The sequence below is a fragment of the Bactrocera oleae genome, chromosome 4 (genome assembly GCF_042242935.1).
Source record: "Bactrocera oleae isolate idBacOlea1 chromosome 4, idBacOlea1, whole genome shotgun sequence".
NCBI lineage: Eukaryota > Metazoa > Arthropoda > Insecta > Diptera > Tephritidae > Bactrocera > Bactrocera oleae.
In genome coordinates this window covers 23509439-23521449 of record NC_091538.1, presented here as the reverse complement: position 1 = coordinate 23521449, position 12011 = coordinate 23509439, and the positions used below count along the sequence as shown (strand labels likewise).

Genomic DNA, 12011 nt, shown 5'->3' with positions numbered 1-12011 from the left:
TTCCAGTATGCAAATCAAGCGACAATGATTATATCGGCGTAAAACTTTGCGTGAATAATACGTTTAAAGTATGCCACTTTGTGACCAAAAATTGTCTAAATCGAATCAAAACTGTTCAAGCCCCTAGGTACTGAATATGTAGACCCCAGTGCCTATAGCTGACTTTTTACCGAAAATATCGGTCAACATAGAACAAGGCGGTAAGATCTACAAAGAAATCTAAAACGAGTATACCATTTGACTTTGCGAGAGTATAAAATGTTCGGTTACATCCGAACTTAGCACTTCCTTACTTGTTATAATTATTATTAACTATTGTGATAACATTAATTAAGTTATAATATGTCACGTTTTATTGTAGGCTGGTACAGAGGTGAAAAAAGGAATGTAGTTTGCAGTGTCGAGAATTTGGAGGGAACCAGTTGATCATCACTCAGACTGTTATTTTTGCCTTGTTAATCCACTCAATAGTAAAAATTCAAAGAAAATATTTTATCGACATCTGCTTCCATACCACATACAGAAAAAAATCCTGTATTTGTGTAGGAAAATAAACTAGACAGCCATGCATCCCGGAGTTCATCAGTATCCATAAATTCTAAATTCGTTCAGGCATCTGAACCAAATATACCTCGTCACAATAACTCTGCAGATTTCAGTGATTTAATAAGAGACTTAAATCATTTTTTATAAATAAAAACAAATTCAGAACTATTTTTTATTCTTATTTTGATGTAAAAAACAAACAAAAATAAGGTATGTATAACCAGCGGGCAAAAATTATGTAGACCGGCTTTTTGGTAAGGATGATAGAATTTTTTAAATCCGTCAAGTAGTTTCGGAGCCTATTCAATTCATACAAACAAAAAATTAAATCTTTCCTCTTTATAATATTACGTAGGTTGCTTTGCTGAGTTAGTCCATGTCGAATGTTGTAAAAAATAATCGACCGAAAATGTTCGGGATTTAATCCCATTTTGGGCCGAGATGAATATTTTAAATTACTGTAAACAACACAAATAGTGCTAGTATATCAAAACGATTTGAGCGACAGAAATGTCATACTTTACGATAAAGTTGTGAGTTGTTAGCCTGCAACAATAGGGATGCCTAGGGATGCCAAGTCCAGAAATATAAAAGGCAACCTACGTAGTATAGAATAATATTAAATGAAATTTTATCAATTAATAACATTATATGTTATAATTTAAATTCGTCTTTTCGTTAATGCATATCTATATAATATTATAATTCACCAAGAAAAATGTCAAAAATTCACTTCATTGAAATTCTAACAAAAAATGTAAACGGAAAAAAATTTAAGAAAACGCCAAATTTAAATGTATTTGTTGAAAAGTTTTGTGACAAGATGCTTCGTAGTATTAATTCCCAATTGAAAATTATAAAAAATATTTATTAACTCAGAAACAAATAAATTGCCATAACTAAAGATACAAGACTCTTATTTGGTACACAGAATCACGTCAGGTAGGGGCATCTGCAGTTAAATTTTTTTTTAAAGTGGGCATGGTTCCGCCGCCTTATAAGTTTAATGTGCATATATCCTAAACCGCTAAGACTATAATAACAAAATTCACTGAAAGCAAATAAATCAAGCACTTAACACGCCAGAGACATTAAATTTTATCTCAGGGATGGTATGAGGTTACTTTATAAGAACCGCGTTCAAAATTAGATAGTGGGCGTGGCACCGCCCACTTTTAGGTGAAAATCCATATCTTGGGATCTGCTTAACCGATTTCAACCAAATTCAGTACATAACATTCTTTTCATATTTTTATGTTATGGTGCGAAAATGGGCGAAATCGGATTGCAACCACGCCTATTTCCTATATGACACCATTTTAAGTTCCACTTGATTCTTTCACTTTCCACTATGCAAATCAAGCAACAATGATTGTATAGAGGTAAAACTTTGCGTGAATGATGCGTTTAAAGTATGATGTGTATGTGTAAGATATATAATTTAATTTCATATAATAGAATAAATAAATGAAACTATCGATAATAGAATGTCGTTATGTCAAACATGGGTTGAACCGGATCAATAGTTCTTATAGCCCTCATATACCAATTTTTGGCCCCCATGTAACTAATATCAGGATTTTCGAACATTCTTCTGACTTTACTTCATTTGATTGGTGATGGTATATGAGGTACCTTTATGCCTATATTTTAACCAGTTTTATGCGGAATATGTCGGTCAGTAAGTATTAATATTTTTTTTTTATACATAAAATTGCTTCAAAATATGTTCTCGAGTATAGCTGAGCAATGTCAAAATTAATATCTTTCTCTATCCCCAATATATATATGATTTTCGTATTTCCACTTGAGTTTAAATCTTTCCGGTTGATCAAAATGTTTTATTAACGAAATTAAGTGGATAAAAAATATGTGGTTTGACGCTGAATTAGAATAAAAATTAGTATATACTAAGTCTAAACCTCATATAATGAATTCCGATTCTCTGGTTGACATTTGCCCCATAAGCTTATAATATAAAATTTAGCCAATTTGGTAGAGTTAATATCACATTCATACTTATGTATATCTCACTTCAAGCAATAAAACTCAGACTAAGTTTATTATGGCCTTTAATATAAGTCAAGAAGATACCAAATTTGATTGTAATTTAATCACGACATCATTTAAAAATGTATGTTTAGTTCTTTCTCAACATTTTTATACTCTTGCAACCTGTTGCTACAGAGTATAACAGTTTTGTTCACCTAACAGTTGTTTGTATCACCTAAATCTAATCGAGTTAGATATAGGGTTATAAGTATATATAATATATAAATGATCTGGATGAAGAGACACGTTGAAATCCGGGGGACTGTCTGTCCGTCCTTGCAAGCTCTAACTTGAGTAAAAATTGAGATATTTTTATGAAACTTGGTAGACATATTTCTTGGTACCGTGAGACGGTTGGTATTGCAGATGGGCGTAATCGGACTAACGCCACTCCCACAAAACACCATTAATCAAAAACAAATAAATTGCCATAACTAAGCTCCGCAATTAGATACAAGACTCTTATTTGGTACACAGGATCACATTAGAGAGGGACATCTGCAGTTAAAATAGTTTTTTTAAAGTGGGCGTGGTCACTAATAGGTTTAATGTTCATATCTCCTAAACCGCTAATGCTATAATAACCAAATTCACGGGAAGCAAATGTTTTTAGAACCTCTACCTACAGTGTGAAAATAGTTGAAATCGGGTGGCAACTCCACCCACTCCCCATATAACGGGACTGTTAAAAACTACTAAAACCGCCCACTTTTAGGTGAAAACCCATATCTTGAGATCTGCTTAACCAATTTCAACCAAATTCGGTGCATAACGTTCTTTTCATATTTCTATGTCATAGTGCGAAAATGGGCGAAATAGGCGTGGTTGTAGTCCGACAACCACGCTTATTTCCCATATAACACCATTTTCAATTCCATCTGATTCTTTCACTTTCCTCTATACATATCAAGCAAGAATGATTATATCGGGGTAAAACTTTGCGTGAATAATACGTTTAAATTATGACACCTTGTGACCAAAAATTGTGTAAATCGAACCAAAACTGTTCAAGCTCCTAAGTACTAAATATGTAGACCCCAGTGCCTATAGTTGACCTTCTACCAAAATATAAGTCAATCCACAAAGAAATTTCAAACGAGTATACAATTTGACTTTGCGAGAGTATAAAATGTTCGGTTACATCCGAGCTTAGCCCTTCCTTACTTGTTAATTTTACTGTTATCTCGAACTTTGCCATTTACCTTGTTTAATATAAGGTTTGAAGGAATTTCGTGGCCTTTGATTCTTGCGAATTGCAATAGTACCCATTATCGGGGAAGTATTGACCCTAGCTGCAACATACTTTATGTAAAAAATTGCCAGAGTTGTGTATTTTCGCGAAATGGTAATGCTTTACTATCCATAGCGGAATAAACAGCAAGATCTCAATGTAAACGATAATGAGCAGACTTGCATAACACATCGTGTTCTAATTGAGGAAAATAAAAAAAATATGATGTTTTTGAGCAAAGAGAATTTGAAAATGTTCTAGAAAGTCTTCATAACGAAATATACTTAGAGGAAGGTGCTCAAAATGAAATACCTATCGTGGAAAATGAGTTCAGAGTGTTGCCACTTCCAGAAATAAACCCAAATATAAATTTTCTGGATTTGCATGGTGAAGATTCAACAGATAATGGCACTGAATCTGCAATATTAGACTAATTAAACTACCCTCTTTAATTTCAGTTGAGGATTTATTTTCTTTAGTTCAAAGTCTAAATACTAAGCAAAGAACCTATTTGACACATTTGATGCACCAGCTAAAAACAAATCGCCCATTTTATGAGCTCATTGACGGTGATACAGGTATACATAGGAAAGAGTCGTTTGATATCTGCAATATATCAAGCTCTTAACCATCGTTACAATTCTACACCTGGTTCCAATAAAAGTGTCTTTGGAATGACCCTTCATTCAATATTCTCTTTACTCCTTAATCAGTTGAATAGAGAGTTGAGGCCACTTAGCAATGACACAGTTAATTCATTGTATTCCAGACGTATCGATTTAAAATTAAACATAATTGATGAAATATCGATGGTAGGTGCTCGTATGTTTAGCTCTGTTGAGAGATTTAAACAAATTTTCAAAACAGATAGCCCCTTCGGTGGTATACCGATCATAGTGTTTGGTGATTTGAACCAACTCTCACCTGTTGGAAATAGGTGGATATACTCTCCTAATCTGGTACTATGACAAATGAGGACATATCACTCATTGAAACTCGTGTAGTTAATTTCGAAGAAGTTCCCGATGATGCCATACATGTATTTTGGTCCAATGAAGAGACAAATAATTTCAATGCCCTTAAGCTCAGTCGAATCCCAAGAGAAGCTATCCTTTCAACTGCAATGGTATAAGGGAAAATGAGAATATTTTGGAAAGAGTCAAACTTTTCAAAACTTCTGAAACTGCCCTATGGATTGACACTAAAAACCACCGCCAAATATATGATTGCAGTGAATATAAACACGAGTGATGGCTTGGTGAATGGGGCAGCATGGCACGAAAGTGGTGTAACGACACCTATAGTTTTTGTTATGTGTGTGGAGAATTTTCTTTTAAACCTCAAGTCGTAATTTCACGTCATTAATTGAACAGTGCTATTTTGGATTTCCTGAGAGGAATCAAAATAAATCCTGGGTTCCATATAAATGTTGAGTAAAGTGTGTGAGACTGCTATTAGGTTGGGCTAAACAAGAATCCAGACATATGCCAGTTGCTGTACCAAAGATTTGGACTTAACCAAAGGATCATGTAAATGATTGTTATTTTTGTTTGGCCCAAGCAAAAGGCTTTTTTTCCGGAACTTGCTCTAAGTCAGCACCATGCAAAAATTAAAGAGGGATCATTTGTAGGTCCACAAATATGGCAACGGATAAGACCTTTGAAGAAAAACTGAATCATTCACATATTATTGTTTAATGGCCCTAGTACGTTCAAAATACGATATGTGTTTTCTATTTGAAAAAAAAGTTAAAATTTGGTAACCAGTGTAATTAAGCTTGTAGGCAGAACAGCACTAATTCGCAAAAGTAGAGCAAGAGGACGACATATGTATGTTATTTGGTATATATGTATATGTATGTATGTACATGCATAGCATTACTTTGATATGCTGATACAAAAACATTGTCAATAATATCTTATTATACTTAATTTTCTTTTAAGTTTTGAATAATTTTTAAATATAATTTTTTCTCATAACAAATACTTATTTATGTCACTCACTCGATTGTTAAAAATTTTAAAATAAGAAACAGATAAAGTATGATGAACGTTTTCTTACCGCTTCTTCTGGTATCACTGCTCTATCAGATCCACTGTCAAGTAATATTAAAGTTATTGACACTTGCTGAATGTCTTGACTATAACATATGTGGTCAGTATTGGAGCCGTATGAGGTAAGTAGTTTAGAACAACTACTTGTACAACGAGCCATTATGTATATTTATTTAAGCAATATAGTTGTTTTCTTACTTAAAATTACAAACATACATAGAAATATCAGACCCTGATTTGCAACATTTAACATTTGTTGTGGCCTGAAATTATACTTCGCACTGATTAATAACAGTTACTAAGTTGATTTTCTGACTGTTAGTTCCTGGTGGCTAGCAGGAAGAAGAGGTTCGAAAATTGGGATGTTACTATCACAGCGAGTGAAACAGCAGAAAACTAAACAAACAAACTGGCAGAAAGGCAGAAAGGAAACATATTATTGCGGTATTGTGGCAACCAGAATATATCAACTCTTAAAAATTAATCAATAGAATATTAAGTAATCAGCTCGCCAAAATCCTTCCGGCTTGAAACCGATGAAAAAATTGCTTTCCAATTTATTGGGGAGCACATTCACTTGTTTGATATATTAATATTTCATTTACAGGGTTTGAAATAGACTGTACGACAACTATAATCCACTAGCCTTCCGCAATAGGATGTTAATACTCAAAAAGCTGAATTCACTTTATTTATTATTAAATGTTCAAAAACCGGTTTTTTTTAATATATCATAAAATCACAAAGGTTTAAATGGTTACTCAATATATAAGAGTTTTTAAAGCTAATAAATGTTAATTGGTAATATAATTTGAATACACCAAGGAAATTATACGTTAAGTGTAAGTCAGAAAATATAATATTATTAATTAATATTGGCACGGGTTTCGTGCCAAACAGTGTGGAGTAAGTAAATAGAATTACTAACGAAATTAGAAAGGCATTTGAGTACAGAAAATATTGCTCAGCAGCTCAGGCATTCGATTAGGTCTGACATGAAGGCAAATTTAAAACATTATTACTGTTCGAATTGTATAAAACATTGGAGTCTTATTTAAAAAAATAGGAAATTTACTGCTAAAGTTGCTAATTTCATATCAGATAAACAATCGATAAAGCCTGGTGTACCTTAAGGAAGTGTACTAGGCCTAACTCTATATATCATATATACATATTGCATCGACTTTTGCGGATGAACAGCCCTAGTATGCCGTAATAAATGTCCCATCAGAGCGTCAATGGTACTAGAGGATCATTTTGCTTTGGTCGAAGAATGGCTAGTCAATTAGTGAATAAAAGTAAATGAACAAAATTTTAAGCATGTTACATTTTCACTAAGATCACATATGTTACAGCCGATTAAAATGAATAATATCTTAGTGATGTTGGTATTCACTTGGACAGAAGGCTCACATCGAGAAAAAAATAACTTGCATGAAAATAAGATCAGAAAATTTAAACTGGATATTGAATAAGAATTCTAAACTTAGCATTGACAACAAAGTTTTGGTATACAACGCGGTAATAAAGCCGATTTGGATGTATGGTATTCAACTGTAAGGTACGACCTGTGTAAATGTTAGTATAATACAGAGGTTTCAGTTAAAAAATCCTTAGAGCTATAACGGGTTCACGATGGTATATTCGTATTGAAAATATTCACAAAGATCTTGGTATTCCTGTGGTAAAGAAAGAAGTAAAGGACAGCAGAAACAGCTATGACCCTAAACTCAGTAACCATCTAAATCCGTTAGCCAAATGCCTTGCTACAGTCCTAATATGAAACCCGTCTAAAAAGTGAAGATCTACCATCCTTCTAAAGAGCACCGTATCACCAAAACAGGCTCAACTAAAACCTTGAGCTTGTCTAGTTTTAATTATGTTTAAGATTTTATTACTTATTGTTAGGCTTTGAATAAGCAGATTCAATAAATAAAGATATAGTAACAAACAAAAAAAATGTTTGCAATAAACAGTAAGATGTAGGTTAGTATCCCAAAGAACATAAACAAACTTCAAAGCACTAAATAGGCTGTGAACTCTAAGATAAGCGTTTCAATAAAAGTAACTGTAAATTTTCAAAAGTTTGAACTTTAAGTTTGCAGAAAAGATAAAATTTACACAATAAAATATCCTTGAAAGATTCATTCAAAATTATAAAGAAAACATTTTTTTTTACTTTCAGTTTTTCATGTTAATATGGAAATTCGGTTTTATGTATACCGAAAATTCATTTTACCATTTTTCCGTGCATTTTTTCATTGGCGGCACTTAAGCAAGGTATAGTGTGCGTCGTCTAGTGGTTCATCTAAGTAAAAACACACAGGACTTTCTGCTGTTCTCATCCCGGAAATCATCTGTGTTAAGGAATAGTTTACCTATCCGTGTTTCCTACTGTGTCACATCTCTTAATCTTTGATTAATTTGGAGTTCCATCTTGCTTTGCACTCCCTAGTCCACCGATCTTGCGAGAATTCAAGTGTTAACTTCCTCGCCTGTGGTCTTGTGGACATGTCTATTTCTGTTCCGTCCTTCTGCCATAGCCAGAGTTGTTTTCTTACCTTTGCGAATAGATCTATTGGAATGTCGCCATTTAATACGTCTACTATGTTTGTATGTACGTATATGCATAACAAAGTGCTATCCGACCAATTGATTGATCTCAATAAGCCTTGGATCATTATTTTCCCCACAGTTACCGGTGTCTTTCATTTGCTAAATTCGGTAAAACTTGACGTACAATGTGTACAGAAAGTAGTTGATAATTTCCCCCCAAACACCCCAAAACTGTCTATGTGTTAAATATTTTCTTATATATTACAAATAAGAGAAAGTTGTACGCAATGCGCACTATTTATTCTCTTACTACATTAAATTGAACTTTTTGATTCAATACATGAACAATATGTGCGTGAACGGGTGTGAAATCATCTAGTTATATACCACTTAACTACAAGTATGAACAATTGGTCAATTAGTCAGCGGATTGTCTTTTTCTATATAATTAACTGTTTTTTTGACATGTTAATGTCCTATGGTTTGTCAGTTGTCATAGTTCCTCTGTATTATGTTAATTATATACAACTCACCAACAAATTGGTATTAACTTAAAGCTTTTCTGACTAGTTCGAATTTAATCTAAAAATAATTTTTGTTAACTGCAATTTTTCTAACTGATTTGGTGTGGGGATGCAAGTGGATGAAAGTGTTTTTCTGGCAACGGACTTCAACCCTCTTGGCATTCAAAAAAGTGAGATGTTAATTTACAGACAACACGTGCTTTTATGATTTGTACGTCCGTCAAACCGAAAAAGAAATTTACACACTAGCCGATATGAGAATATTACAAAACAGCAAATGTACATAAGTATGTACTAACGGACCCTAAATTAATAGGACGTATGGCTTGCACATAATTACATATTTAAAAAAATCTATTATCAAGTGTTAGTATTTTATATTTATTATTATTTCTATTAAATACTCTGTGCGTTAAATAAAGGATGTTCATTCACATTGTTCTGTATGTATGTATGTATTCAAGAAGGGATTTTTTTTACATTTTAATTTGAGCTTTTAAGGGTAATATATTCCTACATAGATACGTATGAATACGTATGCACATATGGCATGTTGTTCTCTTTAAAAATATTGTTTTTACTTGTATCTTTTAGGGGTGTGTATTGGGCCTGAAAAGCTTTTTGGAAATATTCAATACACATGTAGAATGGTAGAAAGCTGTTTGCAAGGACTTTTGCCGTCGTCGTCACTGCAGCTGTCGCTCGTGGCCCTACAGCTGCTTCATGAAGCTCGTTTCGGCTTTTGGGAGCGTAAGCTTCTCACATTCAAAAGCAAACTCACATCAACATTGAAACTTTTGTATTAACATTCTTAAATTTATATATATGTTAATACCTGTGTACGAAGCGTACTCTGATGACAGTACCAGCGTAATAGCTTTTTTCCTTTATGTGTACCGATTCAGTTTACAACGGAAAGTTTTAAAAGACAGTCGTGAATCGCGGGTGATTATTGATAATAAACGGTTAATGGAAAATACTTTCCTTGCCATCATATTTATGAAATTAAATTCTCCTGAAAGGCATTGAAATCTAAAATTGGTGCGAAAATATAAATATACGAATATATATTACGTTTAAACTACAACATAGGTATATATGCATATGAGCTTTTTTTTATGGTAATATCTGCATCGCGACTTATACTATGTTTCATTTTACTTAAATCTTTTAAATATTAAATAGCCATGTGCAATTGAAAGAAAATTTTTAAAGGTATACAAATATTACTGGTCAATATTTTTCTTTGTGCAAATATATTAAAAAAAATAGTGCAACATCTTTGTTTTGCATAAATAAGTATAAAAATTAGAAGAAATGGTAAAAAGTTATTGAAACCGTATGGAATTTATTTACGCCGCAATTTATATTCACGTCTGGAAATATGCGAAAACGCTCAAACATTTTTTTGGTGGGTTATGAAAATTGCTTGCAATGCATATAACACATGCATATATATATATATATATATATATATATATGAGCATGAAAATTCATTATATACTTTGTTATTCATATGTACGTGCATATGTAAAATTTTTTGCAAGTGTATAGTGTGGATGCATAAGTTATGCCTAACGCATATTTATATGTATATACATATATCTACATTTGAAGCAATACGAGTATAATTGTTTGTATTTTCACTGAAATTTTAATGCATCTTTTTGAATTCTTTAATTATTGAAAACAATTTCAAAAGCTATAGGTACATGGGCACAAACGAATTTCCTTACATACATACATAGGTATTTATATACGTTTAGATATATATGTATATGCATATACAAGTGATCAGACCAAATACATATAGATTCATTTACATATATACATCCATCAAATTGGTGCTTTCCCGTCTTGGGCAAGATATCTGGGGGGCTGACAATTTTTAGGGTAAATGATGCGTTTGGGTATTGGCGTATACGGTTGAGGCTGGCAATGGCTCTGTGGATCCGCAAGTACAATTTTGTGGGGTTGTGTGGGCGTTATTAATGCATGACGCGGTGGGAAGCTTACTTACTATCCCCTAAACTCAAAAGGGTAGGTTGTGACGTTATAATACAAAGAGTGTGGCAAAGTATGATGCGGTATACACAGGTATCTTGAAATCAGTGAAAAATCAATTTTCCTTTTATATAACTACTAGAGGACCCCGTCCACGCGTTGCTGTGGCTAAGGTATACATTAATTATAAACTATTCAATATAGTAAAATTCTATTTATGAAATAAAACAAAAAAGTTATTTCCAATTTAAGAATAACCAAGCGGATCGCTTCCAATTTGAAAATGATTGATACTAATTTCATTTGATTTGGTATTAAACACAATTAACAAAATAAGATATGTTGATTTTTTTATTTTATTAATTTTATATTCAAGTTTGAAACAAATGAGTAATTTTCAAAATTGTTAGTTGATAACATTTCAGATAATGAAAGAAGCTAGATCATTCTTAATTTTTAACAATAATATATATTGTTTTTAGTTTTATAAGTAAAAGTTTTCAAGTTCAATTTAATTAAGCTCTATTTGTATCGTACAGTACCGTTGGAAAACGTGGCAAGAGGACCATTTCTCTATTAAATTTTCCAGTCCAAATGGTTGCTACAATAATATTTCTTGTAATCTTTTTGATTATCAAAGGTGTAACGTTGCATAATTGAGGTGAATTGAAATAACTCTGAATAATTTTCAACCGAAGATTATGTGATGTCCGTCCTAGTATATCTAGATAATTTATGTTTTCATTCACATTAACAACAGTAACGAATGATTTAAAAAAGACGATTCTAAGCTATCTCCTCACCAATTTAAAGCCAAATCGGTTAAACCGTTCATGAGTAATAGATATTGTAGCTAACAACGACTCTCTTTTATATACATATATAATATTACGAACTGTTTATATAGAAGTATAGGAAAGTGTTGTTTTTGGGCTTTTTCAGAAATTGTTTTTAATTTTTCTCTACGTAGAAACCATCCTCATACTTTAAGCAATATTCTAAAAAACAGATTTAGGGAAATCGGGTCAGCTGTTCTCGAAATTT

General features: G+C 32.5%; 1 protein-coding gene and 1 pseudogene across 7 annotated transcripts in view; one reads left to right on the top strand and one right to left on the bottom strand.

The window, feature by feature from the left end:
• The window catches only part of LOC138856927 (uncharacterized protein PF3D7_1120000-like), a 191756-nt pseudogene that overhangs the window by 103290 nt on the left and 76455 nt on the right, over positions 1–12011 (bottom strand).
• Positions 9875–12011, top strand: part of LOC106620799 (sodium-dependent neutral amino acid transporter B(0)AT3) — a 44637-nt gene continuing 42500 nt past the window's right edge. For 4 of the 7 annotated variants that reach the window (XM_036369109.2, XM_036369106.2, XM_070108870.1 and 1 more), the window contains exon 1: positions 9875–10055. The gene's annotated coding sequence lies outside the window, so the exon portion shown is untranslated. Of the gene's footprint in view, positions 10085–10283; positions 10375–12011 lie in introns of those variants that run through there. The other 3 variants (XM_036369107.2, XM_070108869.1, XM_036369108.2) reach the window with 3 other exon arrangements.